Here is a 14,897-nt window from a genome sequence, read left to right on the forward strand (position 1 = left end):
GGGGAGGTGGAAAAAAAGGGAGAAGGAGGGGGGAAAAAGAAAAAAAAGGGGGTGGTGGAAAAAAAAAAAAAAGGGAGAAGGAGGGGGGAAAAAGAAAAAAAAGGGGGTGGTGGAAAAAAAAAAAAAGGGGCGAAGGAGGGGGGTGAAAAAAATGTTGAGGCCGGTGGCTGTAATCATGCGAGTTGCTGTCTATTCCCTCAGACTAATAGCAGAGCGATCGGAGTCGGGGAGTTCAACCAGAGGTTATCTTTCCCAGGTACCATCTCGCCCAACGAGAATTTGATTTTTTTCTATAGGACTTTACTCCATTAGATTAATGAAATTTCAATGAGAGCCCGGCGCCCCCTGAAGCTTTGTTAACAAAACAAATGGGGATTCTGTAGGTGTGACAGCTCGCGAGGAGAGTTACGAGAAGGTGAATACATCCTCGCAATCCACTCAGCCCGCGACACATTGATCTCTATTTAAAGCACCAATCGGATTTTTGTTAATTATAAATGATTGATCTGCGGCTCTCCCCCCTCTCCCATCGCCGCCCGCCCTTCTCGTCTTACATGTGCTTTCCAAACCCCCCCTTCCTCCTCCTCCTCCTCCCTCCCCGAGCCCCCCAACACACTTGTAACTTCTTTGCATGCTGCATGTGGAGCTTTTTTGTTTCAAGAGACAGCCCTGGAAGGCAAATTGCAGCTACACCCAATGGCAGTGCTCTGTCTTTACTGTTGCTGTCAGCACTTTCATTGCAAACCCCGTGTTTTTCATGGTTTATCAGCTGAAGGTTAAAATTAACTCCGAGCCGGGCGTATTTTACAGGTTTAAACAACAACAACAAAACCAAACAGAAAAAAAAAAGGGCAGAGAGAGAGAGAGAGAGAAAGGAAAAGAAAAAGCCCTTTGGAACAAACGGAGGCAGAGTAATTAAAGCAGGGAAAATGCATTTGGGTTCGAGGGGGTTTTGAGTTTAAATCTGTAGGGAAATGGAGCTGCCAGCCTTAAATCAACGTTGGGAACCCGGGGTTTGATCAGGGTCACGGTGGGGCTCGTTCCTGCACGCAGGGAGGGTGTGATCCCCCTTGGACAGGAGGCTCCAGCCACCCCTGGTTTGCTCCCTGGGTGGGTGAAATCTTCCTTTGGCTCTGGTTTTATCCCAGTGAACTTGCTCTGGTTCTGAGCAAAGCCCAGCAGAGCAGATCTGACTCTGCCCCCCCTTCTAAAATAAATTTATCCAACTGCTGTGATGCTTTTGGAGAGCTCTGGGGTCTTGGTTTGAGCAGGGCTGCCCACCCTGATGCTCACCAGTGGCCCAAAGTGGTCCTTCCTGGTGCCTCCCTGGAGACCAGAAGGAACTTCTGTACCCTCATAAATCCAGGTTAACTCTTGGGCAGGTGCTTCCCCTTCCAGGACACCTCAAGTATTTTTCATCTCCGAATCATCGCTGGTTTTTCATTTTTGTTTTTGCTGTGGCTCAGTTTGGTTGCTGGGAGGGGGCAGGAGGGTGCCTGTGGTTCATGTTCTCCTTGCTCTGGTGGTTTCTTCCTAAGTGATCCTTGTGAATCCCTTCCAGCCTGGGACATTCCCTGGTTCTGTGACATGTGCACGAGAGCCCTTGGAGGGCACCACTGTGGAACTCAGGATTTACTCTGTGCCCAAGTCCTTCCTTGTGCTCCTGAACCCCCGTTAGGGTCAGTTTGGTGACTTGTGGGGTTTATTTGACTCTTTTCAACTGTTTACTAAAAAAAAAAATTACAGAAAGAGGGGAGGTGATGCTTCTGTGGCCTTTTTTTGTGGAGAATCCGTGCAAAATCCTGCTGCTTTTCCTCATCCTCTCCCAAAACACCTTGGTGCTCGTTGTGTGTGGGGCTCAGCCAGACCCAGAACCAGACCAAGGAGTTGCTCTGCCCTGTCCTACCAAAGACAGGAGGAAAAATGAATAACTGGGATGAATGTGGCAACATTTACCATCACAGGGATATGGATGGGGGAAGGTGTTACTGGAGATGTCCCCCCTGAGATACTTGGTGGGGCAGAGCTCAAACTGAATGTGTTTACACATTTATTACTTAATGCTCAGATAACAACTTGAAGCAAATCTGCTTAATTTTTGCGCCTCTTCCCCCTCTTCCCTCTGCCCTGGTGGGTTTCCAGCACTTCCCCAGGTGGGGCAGGGATGGTCCAACCTCGGGGGTTGAGCTCCACCACCTCTGATTTCCGTGGTTGGGTCGCGTGTTCCAGCTTTGAGGAGAGACCCACAAAGTGTTTAACGTTTATTTCTGTAATCAGCAGCTAAATTCTGCCTCTGCTGATGATGGTTGTTTAAGAAAGGTGGTTTAAGAACCTGCTCCCCTTCGGCAGCAGACAGAGGAGCTTCTCAAAGGACTCCAAAAATCAGGGGGAAAACGGTGTGTTCTGCAAAACTATCACATATTTCTCTCAGAGATTTTGGGATTGAGCTCTGGGGGGGGGGGAAGAAAACTGATTGCGCCGAATTCTTGAATATCTCGGATTTCAGATGCAGAAAAGGGTTGATTTTAAAGAGATACCCAGTTCTTTTCCCCGCTGTCTTTTTGAATAAGCCTAACTGATGATTTTCATTAGCGGGGGCTGTAATTTATGTGGTCCCGGTGGGTTGTGCCAAGGTTAAATAATTTAAAGAAATAAACCCCCTTATCTGATGTAACAGAGCTAATGAAGGATCCGAGATCCAGATGAAATAAGAGCTCGGGAGCCGAACGGCAGCGGCGTGTCGGGGACACAAATCTCGGCATAAATATCCAAATGCGAGCAAAGATGCCGGGAATTTTTAAAGATGTGCCATAAAACGAGATGAACGCGGGGCCGCGGCCCCCTCCCCCCGGAATCACGGGGGGGGGAATATCCTGGGATCGCCGGCGACGTGGCCATAAATAAAAAATCAATTCTTAATGATGAGGCAGCCCTTGTTTTAGCGCATTACCCGGGTTAAATGGGAGCAGGCAGGAACAGCGAGCCCTCCTAAGGCTGGGGGGGAGATCATTGTGTATTAATATGATTTACAGAGCTGCAGAGCTCAATGGAATAATTGTTATTATATCTATACAGCCAGATGGCACTTGGTGTAAACAGCCATCGAGCACCTCCGACACGAGCGCTGTCACCGGATCTTTCAGGTGTTGTTCCTTCCATCCCCTCACTCATCTCATCGCTGCAATCTGCCTTTCCTTTGCAAAAAAAACCCAAAAACCAAACACTTCAACACCTCCCCCCCCGCCCCGAGCAACTTGCTCCCTCTTCTTCTTCTTCTTCTTATTTTTTTTTTTTTTAAATTTAATCGAAACGATTTTTAATTAAGGGAAAAAAAAAAACACCCCCCCCCAAAAAAAAACCCCCAAAATAAATCTCTGCCGCAGCAAACGCTTCCCTAGGAAAACTTGCCGAGCGTGAATTTTGCCTCGGTGGATAAAGACAGAGGACTCGCTGCCGCTGCCTGGTTTTGTTTTACACGTTTACGATGACAGATGTTTTAAAAAGTCCTTTCAGCTGAAGAGCTTGGGAATTTATTTCTTTTTTTTTCCTCTCCCCCCTTCCCCCCTTTCCTTTCTTCCTTTACGGAAAAAAAAAAAAAAAATACGAGGGATGAGCGGTCAAAAACTTGGAGCGGCTTAAAAACTGGAACGCTTGGAAATCGAGGCATAAAATGGTCAATAAATCCAGCGAGGCTGAATTTAAGCCAGGTTAGATTTGGCATCGGATGGCTTTTATTTTAATGTTTTTTAATATTGCTGGGTGGTTTTTTTTTTTTCTGGGCTTTTAAACCACTCAGGGCTTTACGGGCGGGGATAGCGAAGGAGTTATTTTATTCCTCTTCGTCCTTCCTGGCTTTTTTTTTCCCGTCTCCCCAAAATGTTCCGCTGTGGCGTTCGGAAACACCGGCTCAAATCCGCTTTTAGCCATCCTGGGTGGCTGAAATATTGCCCATCCATTACCCCCCCCGAGTGTTTCGGACCTTACACACAGTCTACTATGGGAGTAATTCATTGGAATCCGATTGCTGAGCAGTTCTGCTCGGAGTTGATCCGAGCACATGACTCCTCGTGCAGCTGGAACACTTCTGTTTATCCCAACTGGCCTTGGGACACCTGTGGCAGGGAGCGGGGTCTGCCATGTGGGAAGGACATGTGTGCTCCATACACTGTTTTATTTTCACGGAAGGGGGGGGTTTGTAAGGAAGGAGCCACTTCCCTGCCAGTTTATCAGGGCTCCGTGTCGGATCCCGACCGTCACCGCGAACTCTGCCCGGACCAAACCTCCCCATCTCTTTGTTCGCCTCCCTTTTTTTTTTGTGTGTGTGTGTGTGTGTGTTTTTGGCCTGGATTTTGTAGATATTCCGTGGAACGGGCTCGGAGAGAGGGGTTGTGTGGAGAGAGAGAATGGCAGGAAGGGGCTGGGAGCTGGAGGCCGGTGTTGGGTGGCGTTGGGAGAGCGCCGGCGCGGGGGTGACCCTGGTCAGCGGCGCAGGGCCATTGTTCCCGTGATGGAAGGGACTGTCAGCCCTGAAATATGGGCAGCGGGGCTGTGCCTTTCCTGTCGGAGGCAAACAGGAAAAAAAACAACCCCCAGCCCGCCAGAAAAGTGAAGCCCCCTTTTTTTAACGCTATTTACGTCTTCGCCGACTTTTAGATCGGCTTTTTGCCTCCCCCTCCCACCCCCGTGTGTCTGAGGAGCTTTTATTGAGTTCCCACCTCGCGGCTGAAGGGGAGAAGAAAAACCTCGTGGCTCAGGAAGGGACCTTGTTCTTTTTCCTTTAGATAAGGGGGTGGTTCTGCGGGGTCTCTCGGAGCCGGCTGTGTGTGTGTGCTCTGCAATGAACTCTCCAAACTAACCCGTCCCCTCCTCCCAGGATTTCTCTTCATTAGAGGAACAGACCCTCAGCTGTTGTAAATTGTCATAACTTCATTAGGGGCTTTGGGCAATTTACACCAGCTGAAGAGCTGCCTGGGAGAGTTTTGCCCGGAGGGAGAAGGCGCAATTCTGTGCCTGGCACTTTGACCCTGGCATTACAAATGTCCTGGGTGCCTGTGATGTGTTACCCTGGGTGTCTCATCTGTTACTGAACTCCAGCAGCAGGACGTGACGGAAGGCTTCCCGTCTTCCTTTTGAATTTCCAAGTGTTTTCCCTTTTGTTTCGTTATCACTGGAGGACGTTTTTGTCCCTTAGCCTCGTGTTTAAAGGAGAGGGACCGTGCAGCAAAGTGATTTTTAGGCTGATGCTTAGAGGAGGACAACAGGACTGTGATTCCCACTGCCTTGGGGTGGGAGTAAACTGAGGCACGGCTCAACCAGCCCCGAGCCAGGCCAAGGCAAAATCAAACTGCTCCTTGATTTAGTTGCTCTTCACGTTCTAATATTTCATCCTGGGTAACTTCACCCTCCTTAAAAGGTTTGTCTGGGCTGTTTTTCTGCCTTGCACGTTGTGTTTGTTAAGGCACTGCCCGATCCTCTGTCCTGCTCATCGGAGCAACCCTGACTTCTGTGCCCTCAATCACAGCAAAAATATTTAAGCATCTGCTTAAAACAGCCTTCACTTAAGTCAGCAGGGCTTAACCATGTGTGTAAGTACTTTTTGAGTGGGGATTGTCTTCTTGAAAGAGTCGGAGCTTCCATCTATTAAAGGCTCTCGTGCTCCTCCCGCGCCGTCGGAGGAACTGGTACCAGGGCACTTCCAGAGGAAGTAAACAAGTTGTACCAACAGAAACCAGAGCAGCCCTGGTCTAACCACGCTCGCTTTAGAACCGTGTGCTAATATAATTATTGTAATCCAGCTCAGATAAATCACAGCAGGGGTTACAACGTNAAAAAAAAAAAACCTTTTTTGGGCTGGCTGACCTGGCCGAATCCATTCTGTCGCTATCCTAAAGGCTAGATGCGAGGTCATGTGACTGCTGCTTCCCAGCTGAAAGGCTTAAGCCCTGCCAGGGAGTGCCCAACAAGATTTCCACAGGAAAAAAAAAAAAAAAAAAAAAAAAAAAAAAAAGCCCTTTCTGGAGCAAAGTTTTTTCCGGGCTGGGGTTCAGTGAGGGATTCAATGTGTGTGAAAAGCCTGGGTGTGTTAGAAACGCTGCAGAGGTGCTCTGTACTGAGGGGAAAAACCAGCAGCACAAGCAGCACAAGCAGCCTCCTGGCACATTTGGGCTCGACTGAGGAAAATGTAGTTAAAGCAGCAGCAGAGTTTCTATTTTCCAGCTTCCAGAGGCGAGATAGAGCAATTTAAACAGCTCTCTCTCCTTTCCTTCCCCCCCCCTTTTTTTTTTTTTAAAAAAAAAAAACCCCACAGGTCCCAAATCCTCCCGCAGTTGGGTTTGGTTTGAAGTCTCTCCGAAGCACTTGTGCCTCTCAGCCCTTCCAGGTGACTCTTTCCCCACACTCTTCCCCCCCTTTCCCCTCCGTGCGCTCAAGGGGAGGAAAGTCCCGTTAATTCCAATGAAATTAACTGACACTGTTGTTTTGCTGCTCGGTAATAATTTTTCCGGGGTTGCCCCAGGGGCACCTCTGTTCCCTGCTCTGAGATTGTCACAATCTCTGGGATACAGGATTGCTGTTCAGCTTGACTTCTCATTTCTGTTGCCTGGAGCTGTGCTGCTCTCAGGAAACCGCTATCGTATAAATCGAGGCATCTCTGGGCATTGTACACACATCTATAATTTATCTATTTTTTTTTATTATTATTATTATTTAATATTTTATGTACACTCCTAAAAGCCGTCGCCGTCGTGTGTGTTTTTTTTTTCCTCACCTCCAATTATTTTTTGGAGGTGCCCCGGGGCTGAATTTCGGCTGAAGTGAGCGGGGCTGCACCGGAGAAATTTGCCCCAGAGTGGCAGTTTAGCTGCGGAGCAGCGCTGGAATTATTTTCCAGAGGAACTTGGCAGCGGGATTTCGAGGGAGGGAAAAGGATGCTCTGGTGGCTGTGGCAGTGGACAGGACCTAGAGGAGGATCCGAGCTCGGCAGCGGCGGCTCCTGCGCGTGCAAATTATCTTTATGTCTCTGTCCCCACCTGCAAAATGAGGTTCATTATCTCCTGTTTAAAATATAATCTCCTCTGAATACAGACGGGCTTTTTCGGCGTGTGCATAAAACACCCTGCGTGAGAGGGCCCTGATCTCTGCAGGGACCTCTCCTTCCACGCAGAGATTATTTATATAGGGGAGTTTTTATAAGACATTTGAAGGACTCTGGAGGATTGAGCAGCCTTTTGTGCAATACCTGATATTGCCTTTTCTGTCACGGTGCACGGTGACAGTCCCTCGGCTCTGGGCCACGTCAGCAGCCAGGCAGAGCTCCCAAGGTCTGATCTTTGGCTCCAAAAGGGACAGTCCTGGGAGGGGAAACGGGATAAAATCTCCGAGGTGTTTTTAACAACTGATGCCCCGAACCAGCCCTGGCTAACTGAGCACCCAGCCAGTGTTTATCTCCACTTTCTGAGTGCCTGGATCTCAGTGGGTGCAGCTCTTAAACGGGTGGGAAACACAGGTTTGGCTGGGTGCTCTGAGGTGCTGGGTGTTTGTATGCAAAAAAAAAAAAAAAAGAAAAGAAGCCAAAAATATGTGGGGGGCAGATCTGGTTGGTTTTGAACCGGTTTGGTATCAGATCCCAGAGTTTAACTGGCCCTGCAAACTCCATCTGATATGGCCTGGTTGGAGCCTGCGGTGCCTCGTGTGGAGCTCACAGTTAATAATTTGTGTTTGAAAACCTCTTTGCTGTTTGTGTTCCACTTTATTGTGCCTCTTGGAAATCTGTTAGTTGGGGAAAAAAACCCCGGCAGCTCAGATGAATCTTCAGCAATATTTTTGTGAGAGGAGTCGTCGCCTTCCCTTCATCGATAAAACGAAAGGGGGGGGGGAAGGATAATTATTGTGTTTTAACATCATTTCTGGGACTCTGTAGGTCTCCCATGGAGGGCTGTGAGGCTGATGCTGGAGCAGCTCTCTCTATAAAAGGTCAGGCAGCTCCCTCTGTATAAACACATTGCAAATATTTAGTTAAAGTGGGAATGCTTGTGAAGGAGCAACTGGATGTTTTTCGTTTCTCCCGTCCCGCAGTGCAGGGATCTGGTCTCTGCAGCCCAGGCTGTAAAAATCTGACAGGCTCGTCTTCTTGCAGGGAAATAGTTGGTGCAAGGGCTGAGCCAGTCACCTATCCCAAGCAGGCTCAGGAATTGTTAATTCAGGAGCCAGACAGATGTGTCTGGTCCAGGGAGATGTGTTTATCGAGCGTATGTTTAGCTTCACGTGCTTATTCTGCAAAAGATTCCATAATACATTTTTTTTCCCCCCTCTCATCCACTTAGAAGAAAAGTCACAGAGCACAGCCTTGCTCTGAAGGATTTTGTGTTTTGGCCTCAGTGCAGCGTTGCTGGTTCTGGGTCTCAGAGGGTGACTCGGCCCATCTTTGAGGAGGAGAACTATGAGACCTGCGTTTTTTGTGAGACTTAAATTTGCAAAGCAAATAAAAAAAAAAAAAATCCCAGTTTTCCCCAAGCTGGAGCAATCCCAGCAGAGGAAATCCGTGCCTGGAGGGCTTTAGGGCTGGAGTTCTGGGGTGACTGGACCTCACTTTGCCTTTCCCAGGGCTGGGACCGGCGCCTTGGGGAGGGAGAACAAGAGCAGCTTTCCCCTTAAACAGGGCTCTGGGCTTCCCTCTTTCTGCCCAGGATGTTTTGTGAGGCTTCAGCAGCTCTGCACCACTAAAGGGGTTTAACTGGGGGGTGATGGGAGTGGTGGGGAGTCAGGCAGAGCTGGAGGTCTCTTCCCCATCACCCCCCCCCCGTGACTGCCGTGGTGCCGTTCCTCTGCTCTCCTCTGCTTCCCAACACACTCCCCAGTCATGGAGACCTTCCAGGCCACTCTGCTCTTGTTCTGACACCTTCCTTTTCCCTTTAACACCTCCGTTTCCCCCCCAGCCATCCCCCCTGTGACCCAGCAGAGTCACCTCGAGGGCCGAGCGGTGCCCCCGGGGCTGGGGGGTGACTCGGTGGCCGAGCAGATGTTTGAGCCCAGTCCCCCCAGTTCCAGTCTGGTGCTGGCCCCAGCAGACCGTGCTTCCTTCTCCGTCAGGTTGGAGCTGCTCAGGCGAGGCCAGGCCGAATTCCAGCTCCTGATGGATCGCTTTCTTCCCAGAAACACAAAACACCCTCTTGGGCAGAGCACGGGTGACTGGTTCCGTGGAAACTTTCTGGGGCTGGAAGCGACTCTAAAGCCACCTGTAAATGGGTTCTGGGTAATGTTTGAGGCTGCCCCGGTGGCACAGTTAAATATTAATCCCCCTGGATTTCTTTTGTTTGGGGATTTATACCCTCTGGAAGGGCTGGGGAGCCGCAGGTGTGCTGTGCTGGGGCAGGTGAAAAACAAGGCCACTGAGCTGTGGTGACATTCCTGTCCCTGCCCGGGGGTCATTCCGTGGCCTCCATCCCAATTTTCCTTTCGCTCGTTGCCCCTCAGGTATTTATTTATTTACACCTGGGGAGATCAGACCAGGAGAGGTGTTGGCTGCACCCTTTGCTGCCTGCCAGGAACTCGCTCTGGTTTTGCTTTTATCCAGGTTTTCTGAGGGGTCGCAGTTTTATCCCTCTCCTGCCCAGGGGTCACCTCTTATTTCTTCAACCCCTTGGCCAGTTTTGGCCAAATTTAATGGAATGTGTTACAAAGGATTGAATCTCCTGTTATTTCTGTGCAATTCTGTGTTTGGCAGAGAAGAAGGAAGGAATAAGTGCCTTGGGTTGGCACAGGGACATCCCTGGGCTGGACCCCACATGTCCCAGCTCCGTCCATGCCCCATCCACAGGGGCAGGATGCTCTGCCAACCTGCTCCTACTTCCAAACACTTGGAAGTCTGTGTGTTGTGTGTGGGAGGATCTCTGTGCTAAACACCCTCAGCCATAAAAATCACAAAAATCCACGTTTTGTTTTCAAACGAAAACCAAAAAAAAAAAATAAAAAAAAATATCAAAGTCTGGCTTGGGAATTGGTGGGGTTGGAGAGAGATGATCTCAGGCTGTGTAGTCCTTGACCCGGGGCTTGCTTGCTGCCAGAGTTTTGATTAATTAATTCTTTTTCCACTCCGGAACTTTTATTTTAATTAAAATAAAAACTTCACGACCGCGAGAAGCCGCCGCGAAACTCGCCGCCGCTTTTTTTTTTTCCCTTTTAAAAAAAAAAAAAAAAAAAGAAAAAAAAAAAGGGAAAAATGGATCTTTCTGGCAAACGGTTCCTAGAGCGTGGATTAATCTGGGTATTGAAAGCAGCAGAGGTAAATGGCCAGATGTTTCATTTCCAGGCGGGTCACAGTGCAAGAGCAGGAAACTCCTTCATGTGAGAGGCCGGGCGGGTTGGCGAGCGCGGCCGACCCGCGACAGCTGCATCGATCCAGTTCGGAGCCCTTCCCGTCTCCTGGATCAATGGCCAGCCCGGGAAAAAGTCACGGAGCTCACGGGGCTGTGTCGCTGGGCCCCGCAGTGTCAAGGGGCCTGCTTTTATTAACTCTCTAATTACCCGTTAAGCCAAATCTGGCGATTTTATTGCGCCTTTTCCCCTACCTGGGCGGGGACCTTTTGCCTCCCCATTAGAGCCCCGGGGCGTCCCCTCATTTTTCTCGCCTTCCTCGGGGATCCTGAGGGTTGTTCACCGTCGCTCAGCCCGGCAGTGTGAGGGGTTGAGCATTCCAAGCTCCACAGCCCGGCCTGGAAAAAGGTTTTCCGGCAAGTTGGGCGACCTTTCCCTCGGAGTAAAACCCGAGGGTGGGGTTGGAGCGAAGCTGAGTGGTGGGAGAGGAGGCTTTAAACTGAAAGAGAGCAGGTTCAGGTTATTAGGAAGGTTTAGTATATTGGGAAGGAATTCTTCCCTGTGAGGGTGAGGAGGGGCTGGGATGGATTTCCCAGAGAAGCTGTGGCTGCCCCTGGATCCCTGGAAGTGTCCAAGGCCAGGTTGGAGGGGGCTTGGAGCAACCTGGGATGATGGAAGGTGTCCCTGCCCATGGCAGGGGTGGAAGGAGATGATCTTTAAGGTCCCTTCCAACCTGGGATTCCATGAGGGACTTTTGTAGGAAGCTCCCTGCAGTGTCTTCTCCCTGTGAGAGCCCAGAGGATGGGACAGGAGCCTCTTCCATGGAACAACATCGGCACCTTTTGGTGTCTCCTCGGCTTCCAAATCTGGTTTTATTTATTTACCTCTTTGCACATTCCTTTTAATTCCTGCTGTTCTTCCACTGCTGAGGAAGAGGAGGCTGGGGAGGGAGACAGGATGGTGCTGGGCTGCTCTGCCCAGCAGCCAGGCCTCTCCCTGGGATATTTTCCGGCGTTTCTCGGGAGCAGGAGCCGGAGCAGGGCTGTGCTGGGTGGAGATCCCAGCCCCCCGTGCCCTGTTAATGACTGCAGAGTGCTCAGACGGCTCCAGAGGTGCTCTGGGCAGTAATGGAGACCCGGGAAAGCCCCGGGAGAGGCTCGGGAGGTTGGTCAGCTCACTAATCCTGGCTCTTAACTGTCCCAGGGGAGCTGCACCTCGGGGCCTGGGGGGGCACAGATGGGGGCCAGTCCATTGGTGTAGCCTTGGAAACTCCAGTTCTGGGCGAGGGCACGTTGTGGAGTAAAAGGGACTGTTTAAGAAATCCATCCAGGGGAATTCAGCAGCTTATTATCAAGTACAGCATCTAGAAAATCAGATATTTTTATCGCTAATCTGTGCTTTGGGCATTGGAGAGGACAGAGGAGCTGCAGGCCTGCTGTCATTTATGGATGAGCTAATTCTTGCTGTGCTGAAATTAGCTGTTAAAGTGGTCCCGGCCTATCCCCAGCACGCAGGCAGAATTCCTGTTATGGAGCCAGCTGTGCAGAGAGAAAATCTGGGAGCCCAGAATTCAATTTCTCCTGCTCAGACCCCAGAGATTGGAGCGAGGTCCTGTAAACAGCCCTTCCCCACGAAGGGCAGCCTGCTGGTATTAAGTGTTTGATCTTTCCCTGGGTGCTCTGGCCTGGCAAGAGGCAAAGATTAAAAAAAAATAAAAAAAAAGAAATGGGAAGATAGATGTGGTGATGCTGAGAAAACCTTGTTAGGGAGCTGGGGGTTCAGTGCAGTCCCTGAGCCACGAGTTCCTGGTCTGGGACTGTGGGAATGGGAGGGGGAGGAGGATGGAGGCGCTGGGAAGGTGCAGCAGGAGATGGGGAGCTGAGGGTCCTGGAGCCACGTAGCCCTGGTTGATGTGGAAGGGCAGGAGGCTGGATGTGCCCCCCTGGTCCTTGGTCTCATCTTTGGGAGCATCAGCAGATCCCTCTTTCCTTGTGTTGCCTCATTATGGTTCCTCCTCTGACAATGGGAGGTTGGTGGTGCTTGGTTTGAGACACCCACGGCTTTAGATGGAAGTTAAAGAACTGTGGGATGATTTGGGTTGGGAGGGACCTCAAAGCCCACCCAGTCCCACCCCCTGCCACGGGCAGGGACACCTCCCACCAGCCCAGGTTGCTCCAAAGGAGACACCAAAATGTGCCAATATTGTTCCATGGAAGAGGCTCCTGTCCCATCCTCTGGGCTCTCACAGGGTGAGGAGCAGCGAGAAGACCTTGTAAGGAGCTTCCTACAAAAGTCCCTCATGGACTCTCAGGATGGTTTGGGTTGGAAGGGACCTTAAAGAGCATCTCATTCCAACCCTGCCATGGGCAGGGACACCTTCCACCAGCCCAGGTTGCTCCAAGCCCCGTCCAACCCGGCCTGGCAGTGGCAGAGGGTCCCTGGGGGTGGCCCAGGACCCCCAGAGCCTTGGTGGGAGAGGGGGAGGCTGAGCCAGGATCAGCCCCTCGCTGCCCACCCTCGAGTGTTTACTCTGAGCGTGTTTTAGTGCTCTTGGGGTCATTGCCACTGACCCAGGGACGAGCCTGTCCTGCCCTGGTGTCGGGACACCGACATCCGTAAAAAATGAACCACCTCCCGCTCACCTACAGGCTGCTCCTTGTCTCCCAGGCAGGATGGGAGCGAGGCAAAATGTCAGAGCGATGCCCAGGGCCAAAATCAGGGCTTGCACTCCCTAGGAAAGAAGAAAACTTTCTAAAAAAAAAAAAAAACAAAGGCAGTTCTAAAAAGCTTCCACCTTAAAAATGGGGTGGGATTTTTTAAAATGATTGGGTTTTTTTAAATAATATTTTTTAAATAATATTTTCAAAATAATATTTTTTAAATAATATTTTTAAATAATATTTTCAAAATAATATTTTTAAATACTATTTTTAAATAATATTTTCGAAATACTATTTTTAAATAATATTTTTAAATAATATTTTTAAAATAATATTTTAAACCTAATATTTTTAAAAATAATTGTTATTTTTAATTGTGGGGGGTTTTTTTTAATTGGATGTGGTTTTGCTGGAGAACAGTCTGGAAGTTGGGGAGAAATGCAATTCAGGCCTGAGCAAGGCACTTTTGTGTTGAAGCCCCAAGGCCTGCAGTGCCGTGNTAAAAAGCTTCCACCTTAAAAATGGGGTGGGATTTTTTAAAATGATTGGGTTTTTTTAAATAATATTTTTTAAATAATATCTCCAAAATAATATTTTTTAAATAATATTTTTAAATAATATTTTCGAAATAATATTTTCAAATAATATTTTAAATAATATTTTCGAAATACTATTTTCAAATAATATTTTTAAATAATATTTTTTAAATAATATTTTTAAACAAATATTTTTAAAAAGAATTGTTATTTTTAATTGTGGTGTTTTTTTTTTTAATTGGATGTGTTTTTGCTGGAGAACAGTCTGGAAGTTGGGGAGAAATGCAATTCAGGCCTGAGCAAGGCACTTTTGTGTTGAAGCCCCAAGGCCTGCAGTGCCGTGGGGGTGGGTGGGCTCCCTCCTGCCCCATGGGCATCTGCAGGATCTGCCCCTGATCCTGAATTCCCTGGGGCTCAGTTCCTCCTTCCAAGACTTTGGGAAGCCTCACCTTGGGGATAACCCCCGTCCTCAGCCTGGTTTAGCCCTTGAGTGGCTCATCCCCTCTCTCCAGCACTGCTGCCCTTTGGGACACGGGCTCTTCTGTAGGATTTATAACTCCACCACCTCCTCCAAGTGCTGGGGGACCCCATTTCCCAGAGTTTCACCCCAAGAACAAGCCCTTAATTCCTCTCCTCTTGCTCCAGCCCGTGGTGACCATTCCCCTGTGCTGAGCTCCCACGCCGTGTGTTCCCAGCCCTCCCTCCCCTTTCCCTGGATTTAATGGGGAGAGGCTGAGGGGGAGGAAGGTTTCAGCAGGGCTGGGTTTGTAGAGTGCTCTCAATGGTCTGTAACGTGCAAGCAAATCTCAGCTATAATGTAAAGCGTAATAAGCAGTTTGCAGGCTATGAATCCGCAATTAAAACAGTTATAGTTAATTTAAATAGTAGAAAATGAGGTTGATTTAATGCTTATTGATTTGGTAATGGGCACTGGCTGCGTGTGACCAACTGACTCTGGGTCACAGCCACTCATAAACCCACAATGTGGCTCTTTAGGGTGGATTTGCCCCCACACCCCCCTCACCAGCCCCCTCCCCAAAACGGGAGGCATCCCACCATGACCCTAATGCTCAGAGAGGGCTGAAAGCCAGGAGAGGGTTTCTGTGACCCCCAGGGCTTTCCATGAACCCCCCCTCCCATTAATACCCAGGTTGTTCCTGGTGGAAAGCCCTTCCCTGGTGGCAGAGCAGCCCCGACCGGCCTCGCCAGCAGCAGCGCTAAAAATGGCCACGTTCAACATTAGAGCGGGGTGTTTTTAATTAAAATTGATTTTGGACTAAGTCCCTAACTAGTGTTTCTAATGGCTGCCATTTTTTTTTCCCTGATTGCAAAAGGAAAAAAAAAAAAAAAAAAAAAAAAAAAAAAAAAAAAAAAAAAAAAAAAAAAAAAA

At 49.2% G+C, this 14,897-nt stretch overlaps 1 protein-coding gene and 1 long non-coding RNA gene across 2 annotated transcripts in view; one reads left to right on the plus strand and one right to left on the minus strand.

Annotated features, from left to right (window-relative positions):
- Window positions 1-14,897, plus strand: part of SKAP1 (src kinase associated phosphoprotein 1) — a 153,883-nt gene that overhangs the window by 58,219 nt on the left and 80,767 nt on the right. The window lies entirely within an intron of this gene.
- Window positions 6,954-9,210, minus strand: LOC108508355. The gene is made up of 3 exons (XR_001878381.1): window positions 8,963-9,210; window positions 7,238-7,349; window positions 6,954-7,028 (listed from the first exon to the last, which is right to left on the minus strand). It is a non-coding gene; the product is annotated as an uncharacterized LOC108508355 (long non-coding RNA).

The sequence above is a fragment of the Lepidothrix coronata genome, unplaced genomic scaffold (assembly GCF_001604755.1).
Source record: "Lepidothrix coronata isolate B3197 unplaced genomic scaffold, Lepidothrix_coronata-1.0 Scaffold291, whole genome shotgun sequence".
Taxonomy (NCBI): Eukaryota; Metazoa; Chordata; class Aves; order Passeriformes; family Pipridae; genus Lepidothrix; species Lepidothrix coronata.